The sequence below is a fragment of the Balaenoptera borealis genome, assembly GCF_965194805.1.
Source record: "Balaenoptera borealis genome assembly, chromosome: 3".
Lineage (NCBI taxonomy): Eukaryota > Metazoa > Chordata > Mammalia > Artiodactyla > Balaenopteridae > Balaenoptera > Balaenoptera borealis.
Window position 1 is genome coordinate 63652100 of NC_138866.1, and position 27332 is coordinate 63679431.

The 27332-nt window shown below is 41.9% G+C and overlaps 1 protein-coding gene and 1 long non-coding RNA gene across 4 annotated transcripts in view; one reads left to right on the forward strand and one right to left on the reverse strand.

The window, feature by feature from the left end:
* LOC309625107 (uncharacterized protein) overlaps positions 1-27332 on the forward strand; it is a 758084-nt gene that overhangs the window by 71995 nt on the left and 658757 nt on the right. The gene's annotated exons all lie outside the window — the stretch shown is intronic.
* On the reverse strand, positions 20877-21937 carry LOC309625141. The gene is made up of 2 exons (XR_014242348.1): positions 21273-21937; positions 20877-20952 (listed from the first exon to the last, which is right to left on the reverse strand). It is a non-coding gene; the product is annotated as an uncharacterized lncRNA (long non-coding RNA).

Sequence of the window (27332 nt, forward strand, 5' to 3'; positions counted from 1 at the left end):
CTTAAGAGCCCTACCATATGCTGTCCCCCTACCAAGACCTCAATTATGTGAGCAATAAACCTGTTCATACCCTCTTGATGTGTGGCATCATAGTCTTGACACTGGAACTGAACTTTGGGTGGGGATACCTCCTACTTTTTTATATATAACAGATATATAGCAGACATAAAAAGACTGAGATGAATACTAATAGCTAGCATTTACTAATACTTACTGTATTTTTACATACTGTTTTCAGAGCAGTGAGTCAGTTAATCTTTACAACAACCCTATGAGGTAGGTGATATTATTTTCATTTTATAGATGAGGAAGTAGAGGGCAGAAGTTAGGTATTCTGCACTAGATCACGCAGTTGTTCAAAGCTGAGGTCAGGATCTAAATCCAGAAGTCTGGTTCCAGAGCCCTCTCTAAGCCACTGTATGGGAGATATATTTTACTCTATTAGCCATCCCATGTGTGGCTTAATATTTTAAATGAAAAACCACACCAATAAGTCTACCCCACGGTGCCTACAACATGCATTAATTTTCTCTTGGTGCATGGTTTGGCATTTTTGCATTTAACTGTTGATTTGTGATGTGTTTTTAAAATCTGGCATGCCAAACCAGACTTTGAAGATGAAATGGAGGCACAGCATGTTAAAGTAAACTTGCTTAAGAGTCACACATCCATGAAGAGGCAAAGCCAGCATCTGCCTCTATTACCTTTCTGATTTAATAATTGACATTCACATAGTGCTTCATAACTAAGAAAGCACGTTATATAATTTCATTTGATAATCTCAACAATTGTGGAAAGGTAAACTAGTAGAGGTATAAATCCCCCATTGTCCAGATGAGGAAACTGAGACCCAGAGAGGTTATATAATTAATCCAAGATGACACACATGTTAAATGTGTGGAGCAAGACCAAAATGTGGCCTTTGCTATCACATTTTTCATTGTATCAGGCTGGTTTCTGTGTTGACGGTACTCCTAGACATGTGCTTATATGTGGAGAGGCCTGGGGTACCGCATTTTCTTCCAAATGTGAATGATCCAAACTGGAGTTTCCTAGGAACCTGAATCTGATCTGTAGGTGCTCCTTTGGCTTCTGGAAAGCACCAAGCTCTGATAATAACGTCTGAGAGTGGTCAAAGTCTCAGTAGGTGCTTTATTAATCTGTTACTTCTAATCCTGGTGTGGGAACTAGGGGATACCTTGCTAGGGATGACAAATGCCAAGGGAGATATGGCAGAGTCTCCCAGAGATGGCTGCAACATTATCTCCCACTCCACATGGTCTTCTGCAATGTGACTTTGCCATTCTCCCATCAAGAGATGCAGTCTGGGAACTTCCCCAGTGGCACAGTGGTTAAGAATCCACCTGCCAGTGCAGGGGACAGGGGTTCAATCCCTGGTCTAGGAAGATCCCACATGCTGTGAAGCAACTGAGCCCATGCACCACAACTACTGAGCCTGCACTCTAGAGCCCGCGAGCCACAACTACTGAGGCCCATGCGCCCTTGAGCCCATGCGTTGCAACTACTGAGCCCACGCGCCGCAACTACCGAAGCCCGTGAGCTCTAGGGTCCGCATACTGCAACTACTGAGCCTGCATGCTGCAACTACTGAAGCCCGTGCGCCTAGAGCCTGTGCTCCACAACAAGAGAAGCACCGCAATGAGAAGCGCACACACCACAACCAAGAGTAGCCCCTGCTCGCCGCAACTAGAGAAAGCCCGCACACAGAAGCAACGAAGACCCCAATGCAGCCAAAAAAAAAAAAAAAAAAAAAAGATACAGTCTGTTTCTCCATTCCCTCGAATCTGGACAGGCCCTGTTTCTGCTTTGACCAGTAGGACATGGCAGAGGTGATGCTGTGCCATTTCCAGGCGTAGCCCTTAACTGACCCAGCAGCTTCTGCTTCCTGCCTCTTGGAAACCAGACAACGTGTAATAAAAGCACCTATCCTGAGACCACAGTGCTGTGAGAGCCCTCAGACATGTAGAAAGGTGTTGGAGTTTGAGACACCAAGTGGAGAGAGAGAGAAGCCAAGGAGCATTGAGGCGTCAGACGTGTGGTGAAGAAGCCATCTTGGAAGTGGATCCTCCAGCCCTAGCTGCCCGGATGTAGCCCAGATGAACTGCCCCAGGCAAGACCTTCTTGAATTTCTGATTCATAAAATTGTGAGCAAAAGAAAAGGATTGCTTGAAGCCACTAAGTACTGGAGTGGAGTGGTTTGTTATGCAGCCAGGGATGACTAAAACAGAAGTAACTTTAGGCTGTTCCTGGTTCTACACCCTGAGCAGTCAACAACAGCAGGCGTAGCTCTCCTGTCTGCGTGGAGTTACTTTTCATTTAGCAGAATGGACCACAGTGGGAGTAACCACTGGTCACTGATGATCATTTTCAGCTCTTAGGTGCTTAGGTCTTTAAGCGTGGTCTGTTTTATCATTAGGACAAGATAATAATCGGAGAACTTACTTATACATATCTGAGCTAAAATTTCATGATGCATTTTGAGCAAGAGGAAAATGATAATTCAAGTATGTGATTACATTTGCCTAGCTTTTTGCAGTTTCCAAAGTGCTTTTTCATGTCTATCTCCTCTTTCGATCTTCCGAATGAGTCTGAGATAGATAGAAGAGGTTTTATTATTCCCATTTTTTTCGTAAGGAAATAGAGGCTCCAAAAGGTTATTTGACTTGCCTAAAGCCATGTGGATAGGTTCGGAGGTAAGGCTAGAATCCAGATGTCTTCACTCACAGCCCATTTCTACGCCAGCAGCCAACCAGCCTGTGAGATGGGCAAAACAGAGAATGGATTGTGGGGGGGTCATGCCTCTAGCTAATGTTTTAACCATTACAGTAGGTGTATGTTCAGTGAAACTTGCTTGTTTCCAAGACAACTGGATTCAAAGGAAAAAACCTCGATTGCTCGAGAAGAGGCAGATTCACTGTCATTTCCATCCCTTTGAAGAATTGCACGTTTTGATGGGCAAAGTGCCAGAAGTAATTAAACCAGATAGCTCCACAGAGCCCTGATGGAGCAAGAAAGCAGAAGAAAAGAAACATATTTTTATGTATATAAATATGGGTGGTGTTTCTGCTGTGAGAGTCTTTCAACAGAAATCATGACAATCCAGGAAAATCCAGGGATCAACACTCTATAGAGAATAACAACAATCTGGAAAGAAAAAGAAGAGAGCATCTTGAAATGGAGAGATGGGGAAGTGAGGGGAAGAAAGAGGAAGAGATGGACAAGGGAGAGGAGCAGTTCTGGCCCCTCAGTCTTTTCCCTGGTCCCCAGGGGAAGAAGCAGTGGACGAAGCAGTCAGATTTTACCATGAATTACCTAAGTTGAGTCTGATGGCTCGAAGCATTCATTTTGTCTTTATTTGCTTTTCTTGTGAGGTATCCACTTGGCTCTAATTTCCCATTTTTGCTGTGGAGATCAAGAGATTTGGAACAGAGCAGACATGGAATACATTCTTCTGTACTGGCTGCATGCCAGATTTTATTATAATTTTTGTTAGCTTATTATGGGATGGAAAATTTGGTCTCTCAGGCATGTGAGAGGGAGGAGGCTCTTTTTTTATTGAGGTATAGTTGATGTACAATATTATATAAGTTACAGGTGTACAACCTAGTAATTCACAATTTTTAGAGGTTATACTCCATGCATAGTTATCATAAAATATTGGCTATGTTCCTTGTGTTGTAGAATATATCCTTGTAGCTTATTTATTTTGTATATAACAGTTTGTACTTCTTAATCCTCTATCCCTATCAAGGAGGAGGTGCTTTTGCTTTCTTCTATTCTGGTCTTTGATTTGTTCAACATTTATTGAGCTGTTATTCTATAAAAGGCCCTGCTCTAAGAATTGGTGATTCAGAAATGAGTAGGGCACACCATTTAGTGGCTCATATTTAATGTACCCACTTGCCTGGTCTTCATAGCTAAATAATGAAAGTGCCATAGCCCTGTTGTGAGCTACAAAGTGATTGTCCAATACATGGTTTTTAGGCAACATTCATTTATTCATGTAATCAACAAATAATTATTACCTCTTAGTAAGAGTCAGATGCTCTGCTATGTGTTGGAGTTTCAAAAAATGAACAAAAGCAACATGTACAACAAAGAATTAGTATCCAGAATTTATGAAGAACTCTATAAGTTAATAAGAACAAATAAACCAACAGACAAATGAGTAAATGATATAAACATGGGATTCACAGAAGGGAAAAACATAAAAGGCTAAAGAACATTTGAGAAGATGTTCACCCTCACTAAGCTAGTGAGGAAAAGCAAATTAAAATCACCACAAGCTACTACTTTATTTTTATCTTCTAGTGTGGCAAAAATGAAGTTTATTAATATCCAGCGTTGTTGAGTTGTGGGGAAAGGACTACTTTGCTGCACTTCTGGTGGGAATGCTAAATGATTTCTGACTTTGGAGGGCAATTTGACAGCGTCTATTAAAATTGTTTCTATCAAGAACGATTGGAAACAATCTAAATGTCCGCAGAGTGGATATATAGGACATAGTATATTCAGATGGTGAAATATTGCACAGAGGAAAGAGTTAGAGCTATCCGTATCAACTTGGATTGATCTCAGAAATATATCATAGAGTGAAAAGAGCAAGCTGCGGAGTTTTATGTATTTTATGACCACTTAGGTGAAAAAAAACCCCCACAAAAATTAATACTATGTATTTACTATGGCATAGCTAAACAGCCTAGTAAAGATACATGTCAGATTATAGTAGAGGTTATCTCTTGGTTTTTGGTGGGGGAAAGGATTGAAGAGGTCCAGGGGACTTCATCTATATTTGTAATATTATATATTTTAGGCAAATAAATCATATATATGTATAATTTATTTGTTAACAATTAACTAAAGGGAAACAGTGTACAGAACACAATTCTTGTCTTGGAGGAACTTTTGACTAATGGCCTTATCCATGGGGCAAACCTGGGATTAGAACTCAGGTCTCCAATTTTCTAGTGCAATGATCTGTCTCTTGGATGTATGATAAATTTAACCACCTGACTTGCTTTCTGCAAAGTGAGACCTTTTCCAGTTGGCATAAAAGTTAAGACATTTTATTTCTTTCTTTGTGTGTGGGAGATGGATTTTTCATTAAAAAATTTTTTTTTATTAAAAAATGAATAGATGTCAAGAATATTTATCATTTATGTGTAAGGTATAGAGACTCATTAACCTACCACTCAGTTGAAGGAATAGAAGACATGCATTTTTCAAAATGGAAATGGTGAGAATATTTGGACTCTCCCATCAGAGACAAAACCTGAAGGGCTTTGATGGTTTCATCAGCACCATTCCCACAACTCCCTAGCAGCCAAATAAATTAAACAAATGGCCCTATTTGGAAAATTGGAATCTTCTCCTCTGTGTGTGCTAAATTGCTATGCAGTGATTTACTTGGGCTGTTCCTAGAGGGTGAGAAGTCACACAAAGCTCTGAGAGATGTGTCCAGAGGTAAAAAGAGTGTCCAAGTGTATTTAGCAAATGATGCTGCAAACCATGCAAAATATATGGCACAAAGGAAGAAAAACGTGCATTTGCTGTCTGGGAAGTAATTGAACATTTATAGTTTGGGAATAGCTAGTTCAGAGCTGGAAGAAGTGAGAGTCTTGTTTCAGTCAATGAAAGAATCAGTGTTCTTTGGAACTCAGTGGGGACGTAAAAGGAATTTACCCATCTAAGTAGTCCAATTTTGAGATTCCTCAAGTCTTTGAGGAGTGATTTAAGCAGGAACTAGTTAAGATTGTATCCAAAATGCAGAGAGAGAGAGAGAGAGACAGAGAGACAGAGAGAGAGAGAGAGACAGCCCCACTCCCCCGCTTCCATAGACACATACGTGCAGGGGGTGAGAGGGGAGGGTGAGGAGGACAGAGACAGAGGGAATCAGTGGAGTTTAAGGCCGCAGTCTTCCATGCTCTTTAAGATATTGGGGGCCACAAGCTTTTGTACACATGGCATAAAAGTCTTATAGTAACATGTTGCCTTTACAAAATGACAGACATTTATTCCAAATGAAGGTTAGAAAATTGCTTGGTAGTGTAAGAGATCAGAGCTAAAAAGGGACGATTAATGAGTCCCCAGAAGCCCCTGACAGCCATTTGGGGTCCCCAGAAGCCATTGCTTCCTAAAGTCCCAATTCCCTCTTTGCAGACAGTGCCGGAGCCCTCAGCTCCTTCTCTCACCACAGCCTGAAGCGCTGACAGATAGAATACAGGATGTAGTATTCGGGGCGTAGTCACACACAAAACTGATGTATTGTTTATCTGAAATTCAAATTTAACTGGGTGTATTTTTATTTTCTAAATCTGGCAACTTGATGTTTGTGAAATATGCTTGCCCTTTTTCCTTCCCCAATTCCTTTTTTAATTCTGATCAGCAAAGTTCTCCAACCCCCAAAGACCCCTCACTGCTTTAGAAGGGCCTGTGTTAGGTAATAATTTTCCTTCTTCAGGAGCCATAGTCTAATTCTAGGGAGGGAAAGAGTGTACCATTCCCATTTCTACCTACACTGAGACCTTTTCCCCCTTCTGCTTTAAGACCATCCCACCATTTCAGAGAATTTCTACTGCGTACTAGCCAAGAAGGTCTTTCCCTTCAATGTCTTCACAGAGTGGAGAGATTGGAATGGATCTCATTGTACAAGAATGTTCAGGATTAAGAAAGAATTATAATCTTACCTCTAAATCCTACGGTGTCTGGAGGCGCGTGACAGGAAGAGTCTGTTATTAGAAAGAGCATAAGCTTACTTGTAGCCAATCACAAACACACTTGAAGTTCAGAAGATGGGCAGGCATTTCTTTACTGTTGCCATTGGGCTGTTCTCTCATCCAAGCATAGTTAGCCTTGGAGGAAATCTAATAAAAAGCCCCTTCCACTTTGTTTGCCCTCCTTGTAGTTGAAGCCAGGGAGACCTCTTACTTTTCCAGCCCTGGGAAGGGCGATAGAGGGCCATCACCTCATCTAGCGAGGAGGATCTGAGCCAGGGGTTGGCAAATTACAAATTGTAGGGCAAATCCTGCTTACTGCCTGTTTTTCTACAGCTAATGAGTTAAGAATGGGTTTTATGTTTAAAAATGGTTAAAACAATCCAATGAAGAATAATATTAAGTGACATGTGGAAATTACACAAAATTCAAATTTCAGTGTTCATAGTTTTATTGGAACATAGCCATGCTCGTTCTTTTATGTATTGTCTATGGCCGCTTTCATGCTATAAGGGCAGAGTTGACTATTTCAACAAAGGCCATGTGGCCCACAAAGCTTAAAATATTCACGATCAGGCACTTTTTGTATAAAGTTTCCTGACCCCTGATTTAAGCAATAAACTTTTCCTACAAATAGTAGCTGCCCCTCTGAGAGTGTAACTTTCAAGTATATCTACTTTCTAGGTTACAAGATCCCCTTCCTACCAGGAATGGATCATTTAGTAGTATTTTGGTTGCCAGGGACAAAAACCCAACCCAAAGTGCCCTTGCAGTTGTGTGGAAGCTGCCGGCAGTGTGACTGCTCTAACAGTGCATTCATGTTGATATGGAAACTTTCTTTTGGATTAGAAATACATTAACATTATCAAAACATTTTCACATGATCTAGATTTCCCTCTGTCTCCTGACCTGCCTTCCAGTGTGTGACCTTTGTCCTTTATTCCTTCTCCAGAGCTTCTCCTATTAGTAACCCAATGGCTATAGTAGTTTCAGACTTGACAGCCTCACTTTACACTGGTTCCCAACTTTTGTCACATCATGGCAAACACAGAAAATGTTATTTGTACAGCACATTGAGATAGACTATGGAGATTCGTGAGTGTCTACATAGGGCTTGGTGAAAAAATCTATTATGTATTTTTGTAATTATCATATGAAAAAAATCAAAAGTATTAGGGAAGATATCAAATATAAGACTTGTATTGATATAAGTGTTACAAATAAAATCTTTCCAGAAATTTAATAAATAAATTCTCATTTGCTTAAATGAGAAGCTTGATTAAAATTAACATTTTAATTTCATATTTTATATTTGAAGCGGTTACATGCAATTCCTAACCAAGGCTTTAAAAATCATGATCTCTTCAATTATGAGAGCTACTTGACAAAAAATTTGCTTACACAATTAAGTGATAAAACATTAAAAAAATTTTTAAACAACCTTTTTAACACAGCTTAAATTATGTTTACAAGATTTGACAGTTCTTCTTTTATTTTTGTTGACAACTGCATTATTAAAATATCTTATAATTGTAATGGACTTTTAATCCAATAGAACTTTTGCATATCAACTGCATACATGGTTTGAGCAATCACTTGCCAGTAACTTGCACACTACTAAAATGGCACATAAGCCACAAGTGGGGAGAAATAGCTCATTATATATACAAAGACAGAGATTTGGGGCCACTGCCTGAAGTGTGTCTCTGAGGAGACTCCCCCCCGTCTCCCAGCCCCGACAGTGACCCTCACTGCCCAGCTGCATCACGGGCTGCATGCTTGCATGCTGCAGTCCCTAGACATCTGGAACATGAAATTCCCTAGTAGCTGCAAAAGCCCCATGTTCACTGTGACAGAGGTGTGCTTTGCAGTGAATGTGTGCTCTGTAGATGGCCGGGGTAGAGCACTTCCTTGGTTGTTCTCAGCGCATCTTATCAGGTGATGAGGCCTAGATGGTGCTCATTGAGACTGCTGCCTGCAGGGACCGTGCAGCATGCCATTGGATTCTGCTCAACTCTGGCCACTTTCTAGGGAGCACCAGATGAGGCTATCTGAGGATAGGGGTGACCTGCCTGTGGGCATGGGTCACCCCACATACCCTCTTGTCACCTCCAAGGCTGAGGGGATCAATATTTGTAGAGTATCTATAACCCATTTGTGGCATACCGACGAGCTCTGGCTGGGAAGCTCTGCCTTCACAGATGGCACTGCAGTGTTTCCTGAACAATTGAAGGAGGTGATTCAGGAGAAAATTACCTTAGGGAACAAAGTTTAACTACCGTGAACCTGGGTTGTTTTGCAAATGGATTTTTCCATCACTTTTGTTTACTTCTTTGTTTTTGTTGTTGTCAGCTATGCCTTACGTATATACGTATGTATGTACGTTACTGATTGCACCAAGGATTACGATATACCTCCTTAACTTGTCACAGTCTGCCTTCAATTAATATTATTCTACTTTACATAAATGTAAGACTCTTAGAGTAGTAAGCTTCCATTTATCTCCCTCCCATCATTCGTGTTTTTGTTGTATTACATTTTACTTCTACACCTGTAATAGACACCACAATACATTGTTACTTTTGTTTTATACAATTAATTGTCTTTTTAAAAAAGCAGCTAAATTGAGATATAAATTCACATACCATAAAATTCACCCATATAAAGTACATGGTTCATTGATTTTTGGTGTATTACATGATTACTTTAAAAAATTGTGGTAAAACATATATAACAAAATTTGCCATTTTAACTTTTTTTTTTTTTTTTGCCACATGGCTTGCAAAAAAAGTTAGTTCCCTGACCAGGGGTTGAACCCAGGCCATGGTAGTGAAAGCCCAGAATCCTAACCATTAGGCCACCAGGGAACTTAACTGTTTTTAAATGTACATTTCAGTGGCATTAATTACATTCAAAATGTTGTGCAACCATCAGCACTATCTGTTTCCAAAACTTTTTTGTTATCCCAAACAGAAACTCTGTGGCTATTAAGCAATAGCTCCCTATACCCTGCTTCCTACAGCCCCTGGTAACTTCTAGTTGTTCTTTTTCTATGGATTTGCCTAAGTATCTCATATAAGAGGAATCATACAAATTTGTCCTTTTGGGTCTGGCTTATCTCACTTAGCATAATGTTTTCAAGATTCATCCATGTTGTAGTATGTATGAGAATTTCATTTCCTTTTAAAGCTAAATAATATTCCATTGTATATATATATAAAACACATTTTCTTTATCCATTCATCTGTTGATGGACTAGTTAATTATCTTTCTTTTTAAAATTTATTTATTTTTGGGTGCGTTGGGTCTTCATTGTTGCACACGGGCTTTCTCTAGTTGCGGCAAGCGAGGGCTACTCTTTGTTGCAGTGCTTGAGCTTCTCATTGCGGTGGCTTCTCTTGTTGCAGAGCACGGGCTCTAGGCACGTGGGCTTCAGTAGTTGTGGCACGCGGGCTAAGTAGTTGTGGCTCGCGGGCTCTAGAGCGCAGGCTCAGTAGCTGTGGCTACTAGTAAGCACGGGCTTAGTTGCTCCGCGGCATGTGGGATCTTCCTGGACCAGGGCTCGAACCTGTGTCCCCTGCATTGGCAGGTGGGTTCTTAACCACTGCGCCACCAGGGAAGTCCTGACTAGTTAATTATCTTTTAAGGAAATTAAGAAACAAGAAAAAAATGCTCCTTGTATACTTACCCATGTGTTTTTTATTTGTGAAACTTTTCATTTGTTTACATATAACCAAATTTTTATCTGGTGTAATTCCTTTCATCCTCAAGAATGTCATTTTAATATTTCTAAATGCAGCACATATCTTCTGGGGACCAATTCTCCCAAATTTGAAAATATCTTGATATTTTTCCTTCATTTTGGAAAAATATTTTTGCAAGGTATAGAATTCTAGGTTGACAGTTTTTACTTTGAGCACTTTAGAAATGTCATTCCATTGTCTTCTGTAGTCCACCTTTTCTGATGATAAGTCAGTAGTAATCTCTGTTGTTTTTCTCTTATATGTAATGTATCTTCTTTTCTCTAGCTGCTTAAAATTTTTTCTCTTTCACTTTGGTTTTCAGCTGTTTCCTGGGATGTGAATAGGTATTGTTTTCTTTGTTTTTATTCTGCTTGGAGTCTGTAGAACTTACTGGATCTGTGGGTCGATATATTGTTTTTATCAAGTTTGGAGAATTATATCTTCATTATATTATTCCATTGCATTACTCAAATATATTTCATTATATTACCCCATTCTCTTTGCTCTCTTTTCATGACTCTAATAACAAGTATGTTGGACTACTTGATACTGTCACTGAGGCTCTGTTGATATTTTTAAGCTTTCTTTTTCTCTGTGCTTCAATTTGTAGTCTCTATTGCTGCATCTTTAAGTTCATTGACCTTTTCTTCTATAGTGACCAATATGCTGAAAAATTCACCCAGTGAATTATTCATTTCAAATATTGTATTTTCCAGTTTTCGACTTTCCATCGTTTTATTCAATAGTTTCTATTTATCTACTGAGATCATCCACTGGTTCACTTGTTATGTCCATCTTCACCTTTAAATTCTTGAACATATTTGAAGTAGTTGTTTCATTTTATTTATTTTTTTAAATTTTATTTATTTTTTGGTTTGGTTTTTTTTTTTTTTTTTTAAATTTTATTTATTTATTTATGGCTGTGTTGGGTCTTCGGTTCTGTGCGAGGGCTTTCTCTAGTTGCGGCAAGTGGGGGCCACTCTTCATCGCGGTGCGCGGGCCTCTCACTATCGCAGCCTCTCTGGCTGCGGAGCACAGGCTCCAGACGCGCAGGCTCAGCAATTGTGGCTCACGGGCCTAGTCGCTCCGCGGCATGTGGGATCCTCCCAGACCAGGGCCCGAACCCGTGTCCTCCGCATCGGCAGGCAGATTCTCAACCACTGCGCCACCAGGGAAGCCCTGGTTTGGTTTTTATTGAGGTATATAGTACAATATATATATGTTTCAGGTGTACAACATAGTGATTCACAATTTTTAAAGGTTATACTCCATTTATAGTTATTTATAAAATATTGGCTGTATTACCTGTATTGTACAATATATCCTTGTACCTTATTTATTTTATGCTTAAGAGTTTGTACCTCTTAATCCCTTAACCCTGTCTTGCCCCTTTCACCTTCCATCTCCCCACTGGTACACTAGTTTGTTCTCTATATCTGTGAGTCTTTTTGTTATATTCACTAGTTTTACTTTTTAGATTCCACATTTAAGTGATATCTGACTTATTTCACTTAGCATAATTACTCTCTAGGTCCATCCATGTTGTTGCAAATGGCAAAATTTCATTCTTTTTTATGGCTGAGTAATATTCCATTATATATATGTATGTCACATCTTCTTTATCCATTCATTTGTTGGTGGACATTTAGGTTGCTTCCATTGGCAATTGTAAATAATGCTGCTATGATCATTGGGGTGGATGTATCTTTTCGAATTAGTGTTTTTATTTTTTTCAGATATATACCCAGAAGTGGAATTGCTGGGTTATATGGTAGTTCTATTTTTAATTTCCTGAGGAACCTCCATACTGTTTTCCACAGTGGCTGCACCAACTTACATTCCCACCAACAGTGTATGAAGGGTCCTTTTTCTCCACATCCTCTCCAACGTTTATTATTTGTGTTCTTTTTGATAATAGTCATTCTGACAGGTGTGAGGTGATATTTCCTTGTGGTTTTAACTTGCATTTCTCTGGTGATTAACAGTGTTGAGCATTTTTTCATGTGCCTATTGGCCATCTATGTCTTCTTTGGTAAAATGTCTCTTCAGATTGAGGTAGTTGTTTTAAAGTCCTTGTTGGCTAATTCCAATATCTGTGTTATCCCTGGGTCTATTTCTATTGCCTCCACCCTATGCACTTATGGAAAGGACACATCCATGATACAACTACCTTTCAAATTTCTGAACAGGAGTCAAAGCACAAATCAACTATCCTGGGATCTTCAAACTTAAGTTAGATTCCATAACTCCCTCTGATCCCCTCTGATACTCATGTCTAACTTTCTAATCTTTCTTAACCCCCTTTCCAAACTTTCCTTCCTTAATTTAACTCAACTCAAAGGGTTTTTTTCTGTTTGTTTGTTTTTGTTTTTTCTTCAGTCTGGAATGAAGGGCTGGAGCAGAAAGTGGAAAAACTTGACTCAGCTAGAACTCATTGACTCCTAGCCATCATCAGTGTTTTACCTGTAATAAGGCTTTTTGAACTTAGAAGTTGAGAATTTAGTGTATTGGTCCTCTGACCTCAGCATGCTAACTAATACCGCCCTCACTACTTCATACCCCTAAGGATGGCAGTCAATTCAAACAGGTTAGAAGTGTGAGGTGGGGGAGGGGCAAGATGGGGCAAATACTACTTTGCCACACATTTTTTTCAGTGAGATCGTTGTCGTGTTAACCAGAGTTTTGCCAATGATAGAAATGTGTTACACGTTCAATGTGTGGTACTGACTGTAGACCTCTGGGAGTGCACAGCTATATTTTAGATAATATTTTTTTTTAACATCTTTATTGGAGTATAATTGCTTTACAATGGTGTGTTAGTTTCTGCTTTATAACAACGTGAATCAGTTATACATATACATATGTTCCCATATCTCTTCCCTCTTGCATCTCCCTCCCTCCCACCCTCCCTATCCCACCCCTCTAGGTGGTCACAAAGCACCGAGCTGATCTCCCTGTGCTATGCGGCTGCTTCCCACTAGCTATCTATTTTACATTTGGTAGTGTATATATGTCCATGCCACTCTCTCACCCTGTCACATCTTACCCTTCCCCCTCCCCATATCCTCAAGTCCATTCTATAGTAGGTCTGTGGCTTTATTCCCGTCTTGCCACTAGGTTCTTCATGACCTTTTTTTTTTTTTCCTTAGATTCCGTATATATGTGTTAGCATACTGTATTTGTTTTTCTCTTTCTGACTTACTTCACTCTGTATGACAGACTCTAACTCCATCCACCTCACTACAAATACCTCCATTTCGTTTAGATAATAATTTTTAAAGGTTGATTTTCATTTCAAAGGCAATCTAAAAACATTAATATAAGGCTATTTTGGATCCTCTGACCACTACCACCTTATAATAGTACTGATAATTTATTTTGTATATTCATCTGCATTGGTGATATGGGATTCCTCAGAGTCACAGATTTAATTTTAATGCGGTCCTCAGTTTGGGATTTGTGGTACCCAGGGGTCTGTGGATGTACACTTAAAAGACAATGAGGGGCTTCCCTGGTGACACAGTGGTTAAGAATCTGCCTGCCAATGCAGGGGACAGGGGTTCGAGCCCTGGTCCGGGAAGATCCCACATGCCGCGGAGCAGCTAAATCCGTGTGCCACAACTACTGAGCCTGCGCTCTAGAGCCTGCGAGCCACAACTACTGAGCCCACATGCCACAACTACTGAAGCCCGCGCGCCTAGAGCCTGTGCTCCGCAACAAGAGAAGCCACTGCAATGAGAAGCCTGTGCACCACAACGAAGAGTAGCCCCCGCTCACTGCAACTAGAGGAAGCCTGCGTGCAGCAACAAAGACCAAATGCAGCCAAAAATAAATAAATAAAATAAATAAATTTATATTAAAAAAAAAGACAATGAGGATTCTTTTTTCTTTAAAAGGAGTTTGTGGGCTTCCCTGGTGGCGCAGTGGTTGAGAATCTGCCTGCTAATGCGGGAGACACGGGTTCGAGCCCTGGTCTGGGAGGATCCCACGTGCCATGAAGCGACTAGGCCCGTGAGCCACAACTACTGAGCCTACGCGTCTGGAGCCTGTGCTCCGCAACAGGAGAGGCCGCGACCGTGAGAGGCCCGCGCACGGCGATGAAGAGTGGCCCCCGCTCGCCACAGCTGGAGAAAGCCCTCACACAGAAACGAAGACCCAACACAGCCATAAATAAATAAATAAATTAAAAAAAAAAAAAAGGAGTTTGTATTTTACATGAATTGAAGAACTCATACTTTTTTTACTTCATATTTTATATTAAGATAGAGGTTGTCAAACTATGGATCATAAGCCAAATCTGGCCTATGGTCTGTTTTTGTATGGACCACCGGCTAAGAGTGGATTTTACATTTTTAAAAGTTGGAAAAAGAAGAAGAAGAAGAAAAAGAATATACAACAGAGATTTTATGTTGCCCTCAAAGCCTAAAATATTTACTATCTGGCTTTTTATAGAAAAGTTTGTCGGGCTTCCCTGGTGGCGCAGTGGTTGAGAATCTGCCTGCCAATGCAGGGGACACGGGTTCGAGCCCTGGTCTGGGAAGATCCCACATGCCACGGAGCAACTAGGCCCGTGAGCCACAACTACTGAGCCTGCGCGACTGGAGCCTGTGCCCCGCAACAAGAGAGGCCGCAACGGTGAAAGGCCCGCACACTGCGATGAAGAGTGGCCCCGCTTGCCGCAACTGGAGAAAGCCCTCGCACAGAAACGAAGACCCAACACAGCCAAAAATAAATAAATAAAAATAAAAATGCTGGCTTAACTCCTAGAGAGTTTCATTAAAAAAAAAAAAAAAAGAAAGAAAGAAAAGTTTGTCAAGCTTTGTGATAAAGGCTGGAGGGGATAAGGAAGGCTCTGTTGTGTGGAATTGTGACTCCAAGTGTTTATATTACGTTTTCTTGGGCTAAATGAAGGTGAGGTGGTACTACAGCCTGTTTTTATCTTTGTGGAGCCTTCACTTATACCCTGATGCAAAGGGTAATTGTTTGGGCCTGTGGTGACACATTCCCTTTCTCTGTTGACATGGGCATGGAGGCGTGGACGTCCTCACATGGGCCAGACACATCTGAAGGACCAGTGTAAGTCCTCGAGAGAACATCCCTCCAGCTGAGAAAGGTAGGTCGGAGCAGAGACACCTCTGAACAGAACACAGCCACCTTGAGGCAGAGCTCTTCTCTCTTTTCTGCTATTTGCCTGCTGTGTGGACTTGTGTTAGTGAGAAGAGAGAATGTGAATATCATTTCTGCTGGGTGATACTTTGAATCCTCTCCCAGGCCTTCGGGACACTCCTGTGGGATGGTAGCATGTTTTATGTTAGATGCTGATCGTGAACAACACCATTTATTATCTGTGTGGCTTTTAGACTGTCAGCCTTATTAGGGCAATAAGTGGCTGTGGGTCTCCAGAGACTGCAAGTCTTCTCTTTTTGTGTAATGTCCTGGTGAAAAGGGGCTGAAATATAGCTTTCCCCCAGAATTTCTTTATCATCCTTCTGTTCCATATTTAAGTGCTATTATGTGGAAGTCATTCTTAGCAATTTTGAAAGAAAGTTGCTTATGAAGCCATCAAGCAGAGGGTACAACTTGGGTAGAATTGAAATAAGAGAGAGATTGAATTCCAGGTTAAATCTCCAGTCTGTCCCTTGAAATTGAGGCATATAGATGACAAAGCAAATAGAAAACTGTGGGTAAACATGCTGGAATATACAGTGGGTAATGGATATTGAGATGATCTTGTCATGCATGCTAAACAGATACTTTTATGAGTTTAAATTTAATTAGCATCTGGAAATTAACAAGGCTAGAAAGAAGGGCAATGGGTTTTTAAGTGATGGCGATGGATAGGTACCGTTTGCAGCGTATAGATAAATGAAGATTTAATTTGTAATACATAATGAGCCAGGTGCCTATAAAATAATTTGTTTTTCAAGTGGCTATCACAGAACAAAACAATGGAGCCATCTGAGGTGTGGCAATGACTATTATTACAGTTATTCTTTGGTTAAAATCAGTTTTTTAGATGGATATTGATTTGTATTGTCCAAGTTGGATAATGTAAATATTTTCACTGTCTCTATTTCTTCTTTAAGGGATGGCGCATAAAAATAACTTTTGGTTATTTTGGTTATATCTTTTGCACGTTTACCTTTAGTATGTGTGCGTTGGGTCAGGGTATGCTCCTGGAGGAGAGGGGAATGGACTTCTGTACCTTCTCTTCTAGAACCTTTTGACGTTTAGAGCATTTGTTTTTTGATGATCTTTTTGGAGGAGGGCCTGAGAAATGAACTTGAGCTAGAGGGTAGAAGAAGGGATCCAGTTCAGTTTGAAAATGGTATCATTTCTATTCTTCCTTTGGTCATAAACTGTATGGACCTCTCTAAAGCATGAATCGAGGCTGCCCTTTGTATCACGAACGGTACAGAATTGGGGTTGAGGTCCGGTGCTGTGGCAGGAGAACCACTTGGGTTTGGGTTAAAGGCAGAGGCAGTCCCACCAGGAGAGTTTGTTCTCCCGAGAAGGGTAGCCCCTTGTGCTGAGCTCAGCATGTGTGTATAGGCATGGGCATGTAGATTCTCCATGCATTGCAGGAGGTGAGCAGGCAGTGCTGTTTCTCGAGGAATTACTGAAGAGTTAAGTAGCTCAAGAGTTGTGTGGGATACCCATGCAGACAGTGGCTCATACCAAGTGGGTGCATGGCTGTGGCACAGGTCTACAGCGTGGAATCCACTTCAAGCTTCAAGCATCAGCCTTGCAACTAACTGCCTTTCTCTCTCGCTCTCCTCAAAGTTGTGCCCTGTGAGCTGGGGAAGAGTCATCTTGGGCAGAAGTGGAGGACCGGGCTGCAGTGTTTTTGTTTATGCTAAGAATGAATTTGTGTTTCTGTTTTTCATTTTCTTTCTCTTGTTTCTTCCCAAGGAAGTGCATTTTAGTGGTGTATCTGGGAGCGTGTGGGCAGGCCACGCATTCCAGGGAAACTCAGTAATGTGTCCAGGTCTCTAGGCTTGGGGAAGGGGGCACAGAAAGCCATCTCACGCAGCCATTCTCAGACCTGACTCTGCAACTAGGCCCCTCCAGGGCCTGAAAAATTCAGTTTCCAGGCCCCACTTCTGGAAATTCTGACTTAGTCATTCTGAGGACCTAGGAATTTATGTTTCAGTAAAAAAAGCACCCTGCTGGGTTCTGTTGGGCAGCTGGGTTTGGGAACCTTGGAGCTAGTATCTCTCCAGCCTGTAAGTGGGAGCAAACTTCAATCTCCCCAGTATGTGGAGACTGTAAATGTCGGATGGCACATACAGTCATGAATTTTGGCATCAGAACCACTTTGCCATCTTTGGGCCCTCATTGTCTCTTTGGTCTTTTGAAAGCACAAACTCCAGCCGCCCTCTGCTTCCTGCCCCTGGGAGCCTTACCCATGACCCAGGTATTGGGGAGTGGGAGTCGCCCTGAGACCCAGGCTCTGGGACCAGTTTCCTGTAACATACGGCCTATTAGAGAGAGAGTGTGAGTAATCCAGACCAGGCCAGGCATTACACGGGCAGCACCTTGTGTAGCTTCCTCACTGGGCCCTGCTGTGCCCCAGGGAATCCGGCTGCTTTCCTGCCAGTGGGAGATGGTGAGGTCAGTGCGCTGAAGGTTCCACCCTGGAAAGGGCGAAGCAGGAAGGTGACTGGAAAATGCTGTTTTAAAATGTGCTGGACCCTCACAGAACCCTAGAGGGAAATAAATTTAGTAACTTAGTTTTTATCATTGTTCCTAAATTTCCATAGTGGAGAATTAGGGACTAGTTTCCAAGGTGGGGATGCTTTTCAGCCTTTGTGTATTTTTTTTTTATATATATATATATTTTTAAAAATTAATTAATTTATTTTTGGCTGTGTTGGGTCTTCCTTTCTGTGCGAGGGCTTTCTCTAGTTGCGGCAAGCGGGGGCCACTCTTCATCGCGGTGCGCGGGCCCGTCTTCATCGCGGCCTCTCTTGTTACGGAGCACAGGCTCCAGACGCGCAGGCTCAGTAGTTGTGGCTCACGGGCCCAGCTGCTCCGCGGCATGTGGGATCTTCCCAGACCAGGGCTCGAACCTGTGTCCCCTGCATTGGCAGGCAGATTCTCAACCACTGCGTCACCAGGGAAGCCCAGCCTTTGTGTATTTTTGAAGTGGGGTCTCTGGGGGCTCAGGGCGCACTCAGGGAAGGGCAGGGAGGAGACGTGGCTGTCACTCGGGGAGCACCCAGAATAAGAGCTGGGAGATTTACGAGGTGTCTGCGTGTGGGTAAACCCAGGGCGGGGAAGCAGTCCAACTCTTCACTGACAACCCTTTGTTTTGAGGTAGATTTAAACAGGGCTGTTAAGAGAGTTTCACGTTTGTGCAAGTTCCTTTTATGAACAATAGTTTCCAACCATTCACTAATGACCTTGGCACTTTCAGCAGAGCAGCACAGCGCTCAGTCTGTCCCCAGCTTTGCAGAGAGCACTTCCTGTTCTCCTTAATCGCTTCTCCCATCTGGGAAGCACCAGGCTCTGCGGAAGACACCTGTTTTTTCGCCTGTTATTTTCAAAGCTTGGCTCCCTGGCTGGTCCTGAATAGTTGTGAGTGTGCAGGTGGGGGCCAGAGGGTCAGGCTGTCTGTCCCGTGGGACAGAAAATCACCAAGTGTCTGTGAAAGACCCCCATCATCTCAGTGCCTGCTTGTGAATTCATGTGAGGCTACGCATGGTTCACGGACTTTTTTCTTAGTAAAGGTGTCTTCTGTCCATTTTGTGAAAGAGGAATTCATGGAGAATGAGAAAAGTAAGGTTTTGAAGAAGAATTAAAATCAGAATTAGAAGAAAAACACATACAGAGGTAGAGGAGGAAAAAAATCTTAGTTTAGAAAAATCCTATATGTCCTTAGGAGACCAGCACCTGTGTTTTGGAAGATTGTGTGTCCTGTGTGTCCCTGAGTAGATTTCTCGGTACTTGGTAAAAGACAGTGAGGCTTAAATGAACAAGGGCATAGCCATGTTTTCAATAAAGGTTCCCTTGTTTGTGGGCTCTGAGGACTCAACATTATAAAGGCTGAGGTGGAGGCCAAGGATAGGGTGAGGTTGTGTTAATTTTTTGGCCATTTCTCAGTCCTTGTGTTGCAGCAGGGGTTACTGATGAAGTGGCCTCAGGCAACCTTCAGCAAGGGCTTACTGGCTTCAGCAATCTTTCCTGGCAGCATAATTCACTTCCCAGCATTGACAATTCCCATCTGGACAACCCCCCACGAGAATCTCAGTGGCCCGCAGCTCCCACTCCTCTACAAAGGGAAGCTTGTGGGACGACAGTGTCTCCCCTACATGGAGAAGCCACCATGGACTTGGACATTGTAAATATCACTGTGATGTGGGCTTGGGGGTTAACAGAGAGATGGTGCAGGAAATACCAATACAAAGTAAAACTCAACCCCTACCATGCTGTCCACATGGGAATTTACCAAAAAATTCCATGGAAAAGGCTTAAGAATGTTTATTCAAGTAAGTTAGAATTGACAAATTTTAAAACAACAGCAGAGTCCAGGATTGATTAGGGTGCCATAGGGCTAATCAGCAGAGATATTCTAAAAGAGAGTGCTTAAAATTCAAAGCCAGGTAATTGAATAATAATAATACCAATAACGAGCAGGCAGCAACATAATAAAATACTATGCCGCTATTTTTCCAAAACTCAAAGCTCATTTAAAAGTTGACCCCATTTGTTAGAGTATTTGTGAGATACAAGCATCGTTATCCTCATGTGGTGGGCAAGGAAATGAAGGCTTAGAAGGACTGAGCCTTTGTTTCTAGCATGTTCCATGCAGCACAGTACAGAACTCCAACTGCGGGATGAATCCTTGATCTGTCACAGGGGTCCAGGAGTTCACACCTCCCTCTAGCCCTTCTTCAAGCTCTTTCTGAGGATAAGCTATTACATTAATTATGTCACCATGTTAGTGTCTTTTTCGGAAGGAGAAGTGGGAAAGTAGTTTTTGGAGGGTAATAAAACAATATGTTTGAAATCATTTCATTTTTGCAGATAGATACATGAAAAAATGATACATACCAATTTGTTAACAGTGGTTATTTCTGATATATGTAATTATGGGTTATCTTTACATTTTTTTTCCTCTTGTAAATTATAGAAATGAGTATACATTGATTTGTATTAAAGAAAAAAATCCCCAAAATAGTAAAACAAAAGAAAAGGTTCTAGGATTTAAAAAAACTTTCTAATTTATTTTTAGGTTATTTTACCTGGTTTATTTTCATGCAATAAAATATTTTGCTAAATACTAGAAAATTCAATTTACAGTAATCAGTTTATGTTGTAACTTTTGTATGTATTATACATACTATTTTGTAACATTATACTTTCTTTAATCAATTCCCTTCTGTTAGACATCTACTTTTTCAACTAATCATTATTATAAGAAAACTAGAGCAAACACACTTGGCTAAAATTAATTAAAATCAAGTAGAGGGCTTTCCTGGTGGCACAGTGGTTGAGAATCTGGCTGCCAATGCAGGGGACACAGGTTCGAGCCCTGGTCTGGGAGGATCCCACATGCCGCGGAGCAGCTAGGCCCGTGAGCCACAACTACAGAGCCTGCGCATCTGGAGCCTGTGCTCCGCAACAGGAGAGGCCGCGATAGTGAGAGTCCCGTGCACCGCGATGAAAAATGGCCCCCGCTTGCCACAACTAGAGAAAGCCCTCGCACAGAAACGAAGACCCAACACAGCCAAAAATAAATAAATAAATAAATTAATTAATTTAAAAAAAAAAAAAAAAATCAAGTAGAAACATCCTGCCCTTCCCCCACCCCCCAAATTTTGAAAAATGGGCAAAAATCCTTTCTGCAAAATTTTATTCATTTCCAACCCAGTTGTTTTTTTGACCAGATTGTGATCTTAACTAAGGAATGGAAAGAAAGTAACCTATATCAAGTACCTACAGCCACCCACAAACAAGTCTTTATAATACTTTTTGTTTTTGTATTTTAGTAGGTTTTAAAATCATCAATGAATTAGAGTTACAGTAGGAGAGACAAAGTTCATTTTAGACGGATATTCTTATTTACTATAAGGATGATCAAGCACAATAGCACATGATTTTACATAATCTTTAAATAGAATAGATAAAGAAACGTGTGTGTCTGTGTGTCTGTGTGTATGTGTGTGTCTGTGTGTGTGTGTGTATGTGTGTGTGTCTTTGTGTGTGTGTCTGTGTGTGTCTGTGTGTGTCTCTGTGTGTATGTGTGTGTGTGTGTCTGTGTGTGTGTGTGTGTCTGTGTGTGTGTGTGTGTGTGTGTTGGGGGTCGGGGGTAATAACTTGCTGTTCATCTGCCTGAACATCTCCGGAAAGGGTTGCTGCATTTCTTGCTGAGCGCTTCTGTAGAACAATAGAACAGTCACATTCTCATCATAAAGATTATGAGAACCAAGTGTCTGAGGATAGTAACATTTTTTTTTTTTTAAAGGAATTCCTTTATTTTTATTTATTTACTTATTTATTTATGGCTGTGTTGGGTCTTCGTTTCTGTGCGAGGGCTTTCTCTAGTTGCGGCGAGCGGGGGCCACCCTTCATCGCGGTGCGCGTGCCTCTCACCATCGCGGCCTCTCTTGTTGCGGAGCACAGGCTCCAGACGCGCAGGCTCAGTAGTTGTGGCGCACGGGCTTCGTTGCTCCGCGGCATGTGGGATCTTCCCGGACCAGGGCTCGAACCCGTGTCCCCTGCATTGGCAGGCAGACTCTCAACCGCTGTGCCACCAGGGAAGCCCCGATAGTACCATTTTTTATTCAGAAAACGGTATTGTGTTTCTGGCACCGTGCTGGGGATGCAGGGGTGGGGAGTGCTTCAGAGATGAATCAGAAACCACCTCATACGCCACCTCTCACAAGATATCTCCTGGAGATCCTCTAGGTTCCTACAGAACTTTTTTATTCCTCTAGATAGCACTTACCACATGATTCCACAATGATTTGTTCAGGGGTTTGTCCCATGCAGTGGATGGTGAACTTCCCTAAGGGAGTCCCTGGAAAATGCTTCGGTTTATTGAACGAATGAGCTAGCTCGTAAAGGGTGAAATGACTCTTGTACAAAAAATGGAGAAAAAGGAAGGGAAAGGCCAGGGGAAATCATTTCATGGTGATGAAATAATGGCTCTGAGATCCTATGAGATGTTTGTTATCTCTGCCCTGTGCTTGGCTCTGTCACTGAGATAACCACCCTGCTTGTCCCATGCTCTCAGCAGGAAGGCTGTGTCTGAGATTCGGCAGGAACCTTCAATGCAAGTCCTGTACAGAGGCTGGAGTCATATTAAGGAGAGGATATCCTGAAAAGCTGAAAATGTAATGAGTAGGTAGTTGGGAAAGTTGAGTTGGTGACAGAGGAGCTGCCAGATTTTTATCTTCTGACCTAATATTAATAAGCCTTCATATCCCCACTTCTTCAAGCTTTGACCTTTTTTCTTAGAAACAAACACATTTCTTATTTCCTCCACAAAACAAGCCATGGAAGCAGCCTAAATGCCCATCAACAGACAAATGGATAAAGAAGATGTGGCACATATATACTAATGGAATATTACTCAGCCATAAAAAGGAACGAAATTGGGTCATTTGTAGAGACGTGGATGGACCTAGACTGTCATACAGAGTGAAGTAAGTCAGAAAGAGAAAAACAAATATCATATGTTAACACATGTATGTGGAATCCAGAAAAATGGTACAGATGAACTGATTTGCAGGGCAGAAAGAGAGACACAGATGTAGAGAACAAACGTATGGACACTGAGGGGGGAAAGTGGCGGGGGGTGGTGGTGGTGGGATGAATTGGGAGACTGGGATTGACATATATACACTAATATGTATAAAATGGATAACTAATAAGAACCTGCTGTATAAAAAAAAATAAAATAAAATTCAAAAATTCAAAAAAAAACAAACAAAGATTGTTTATCAAAGCAAAGTAGACCATTATATCGAAGACTCTGCTTGCAGAGTTTGCAGCTGTCTCTTGATACCTGTTCCTCCCTTTTGGCTTGGCACAAGGATCCACCCCCATCCGAAGACTGTACTTCCCAGCTTTCCTTCCAGCTATGGAACTCGTCTTAGCTGAGCTCTGGCTGGTGGATGTTAGAGGAAAGTGGTGAGTGCAACATACAGGAGACGTCCTTAAAGGAAAGGGACTGCGTGCTTTTCTTCCTGTTGGCAGAGTGTAGATGCGTAGCTTAACTCCATCAGCCTTTTGGGCTGTGCAGTCGCCTTGGGAATGGAAGCCACCTGCAGTGGAGAAGCAAGATAGGAGAAACCTGGGTTCCTGAGTGTGAAGGCCTTTTCCAGCCCTGGACTAACCAACCTCTGTATTTTTTGAAAGAGATAAACTAATTTAAGCTATAGTTATTTTGGATGATTCTGTTACAGCAGAACCTAATTCTGATTAATACAGCAACTGTGAGCTGAGGGGAGTATTTTGCTGATTTACTTCAACGAGGCAGACCATGCATCTGTCTCTGAGGACTTAGCACGTGTGTTTCCTGAGCCCAGCACTTCCCCTGGGAGCTCAGCTGATAGTGTGACGTGAACTGGACTGAGGACTTAGCACGTGTGTTTCCTGAGCCCAGCACTTCCCCTGGGAGCTCAGCTGATAGTGTGACGTGAACTGGAGGCCAGAGGGCCAGAGCCCAGAGGAGAAGTGTGTGGCTCAGATTATAGTGAGGCCTTTGGTCAGGGAGGAACATAGCATAGGGGAGAGAGCGTGGGCCTGGGGTCAGAAAAACCTGAGTTAAAACACTGAATCTATCAGTTACAATTTGTGTGATTTGAACTTCAGTTTCTGTGGTTGTAAAGATTAATCAGATATCATACTGAGAAAAGATCAATAACTGATACATAATAGGCACTAAAAATGTAGCTATTATTATTAAAATACATGAAGTATTAACAGGACTTTATGTATTCAAGGTTTGTAAAACTCTTGCCTTTATGATTAATAGCAAGGCATTGATTCATGCTGTCTAAATGAACCCTCACAGGTAGAAATATAAGAGCTATAAACAAAATCTCCTAGTGTAAAAATTTCTTTTGATACATGATATTTTTGCTCAATACTAAGTGTAAAGGGATGGCTTCTCCCTTATATAATAACAAAACCCAATATCATTGAATAAGACTTTGAATAACTGCATTGGATCTGGATTCCTAATCTCAGAAAACAGAATCATAGAGGCTAATTTTAATAGGAAGGAACTTGTTACAACAGTAGCTTCTGGAATTTCCAGGAAGACCAGAGAACTGAGAATGGAAGGTATCCAGCCAGGAGCAGCATAGCCTGGAGAAGCTCTAACCAGGTGATGGGTCTTGCAGAGACCCCACTGGAGCCCCTGCCCACTGCTTGGCACCTGTGAGCTGAGGGGGCACACTGGAACCTCAGCCACAGCTGCCACAGAAGAACAGAACCTCGGCAGCCTCACTGGTCCATCTCCTTGTGTCACCACCACCTGCATGGCCCCTTAGGCCCTTAGAGTCTTATGTGATGCTTGGTAGAGCCTAGATCGCACGCAGCACACCAGGTGCAAAGGAGGGGAGATGTAGCTTTGAAGCTTTTTAGACCATAGGACTGGAAGGTGTTGTAGCCTGCGCTCCCCCGGAAGGCAGGGCCTAAGATGAGGGCTCGAATGTGGGAAGTTTGTTTTGGGAAGGGATCCTAGGGAACAGAAGTGGGGGATTTGGAAGAGCTTTAGGTCAGAGATGATGGCGTAAGTTTATTAAAGTGACAAGTTCAACGCTTCTCACCATCAGTAAAAATAAAGGCTCACAAGCTGTACACAGTTCAGTATGGAAGTAAATTCACCTGAGTCGTGAGGATTCCCCCTAAAAGTCACACCTGCCACACATTGCAGGTGGAACTCCTGCAGCTAGGGGACAATTGCAGTAGTCTTATGAGAGACTCCAGGACCCGAGATACGACAGGGACTGAGAAGCAAGAGAATGGGGCACCTGCTATCTAACCGATGGGCCTTGATGGCTGATGGCTTACGGCGAAGGGGAGGACAGTTTGAGATGGTAGCCTTGGTGCTTGGGAGATTTGTGATGTCTTCCACCGAGATCAAGAATACTGGAGAAGAGACAGATACGGGCTGGGAATGGAGAGGGTGATGTTCATTTTGCATATGCTCAGCTGGGGGTGTGGCAGTGTACGTGGTGTGTGGGTCTAGAGCAGGAGAGAGGGCGTGGCTGGGGTTATGGATTTAAGAATCTTAAGTGTTTAGGGAAAGGTAAAGGAAAAGGAACTGGCGGAGGAGACGGAGAAGCTCCACACACTCCTGCCAGACTGGATGCGTTTGTTATTTTCTCCTGTGCTCCTTGCAATAGGTCTTGGGCACGAGACCTTCTTCCTCTCCTCCCGGGTGCTGGCATGGCCAGTTCTGACTCCCCTGAGGTTCTCTCCCCCTGAGGGATGTGGTTTCCCCCGGCTCCTTCTAATTCCTCTTCAGATCCCTGAAGACAAACTGCCAGCTCCTTTTATTTACTTGTCTATTTATTTTTGAAATAAATTTTACTCCTAATCACTACTGCTTAATATAACGGGAATAATAAAATTCACAAACCCATGAGATTTAGAGAATCTTAAAAAATTTGTATGGTTTTGATTCCCAGTCTGTGTTCCTGACTCTCTTGCTGGGACAGTAGCTGGAATTCCCTTTGATCTCTGCCCTCTGCTTTCATTCCTGAAGATGAGAATATTAACCCTTCTCTCTCTTTCTGAGTCACTCTTCTCTGGGGAAGGACCCGCTTTCTGGCACAGGCTCAAGGATGCAATCTGGACAAAAGGATACGTCTCTTATTTCCACCTGGACAATTTCAGGTTCAGGAACCTCCAGACCCAGTGCCATCTGTATTCTCTTGGCTTCTGTTGGAATAGGACTCTCTGAGTGGTGTCGCCCAAGACAGAAATCAAGGGGCCTTCAAGAAAGAGGTAGTTGTCAGCTGTGTCAAGTGCTATGTGGAGGTTGATGAAGGTGAGGACTGGGAAGAGGCTGTTAAAACTGGCAGCCATGTGGTGACTGGTGATTTCCATAGAGTAATGGGTTTCGACATCTCATCCAGCAAGTACATTTAGGCAAGTTCATACTTGTTAGAATAACCTAAACCGTTGAAAAGTAGTCTGTGCTCAAGATCCTATTGATGGTAAGCCTCTAGTAAGAAAATATCTCAATTTCCATGAGCAATAAAACACTGTGTATGTGTGTATATGTGTGTGTGTGTGTGTGTGTGTGTGTGTGTGTGTAAGAGTAAGGACAGATCTAAACTAGGTCACCATTCTGTAACCACAAGGGGCAAAAGGGAATCCATGGGATCTCAGAGGAAATATTTAGATAATGTCTAAAGCACAAAAGTGTGTGCACTGAAATGTTGATATTGCTTGTGCTGGCATATTTGGAAGCAAAGTGCTTTTCTTCCTTAAACAGTTCTGTTATATGTGATAAAGTCTCTCTTTACCATTGTAAGTTTCAGTTTTTTATAAGGATAGCACCACTGTGCAAATTGCCTGCTGAAAGAATCACAATATATACCAATTTCACCTAAATCTACCTCCCAAATCTCTGACAAATGGGCATTGGCATTTTATGTACCTCACTGGGTGAACATTGTATGCTTTTTTTTTTTTTTTTAAAAAATTCTGATTTGTTCAAATGTTATTAAAGTGTTCAAAAGAAAGAGCTAAAGTCCCTTTAATAAATAGTTTGAGAGCAGTTGGATGTGTACTGGACAGGTTAAGGAGAAATTTTAGGCAATTCAGTGGAGAATCATCTTAGTATGAAAGGCAAGAAGATGTACTGGGAGATGAGGAGGAGCTGGAT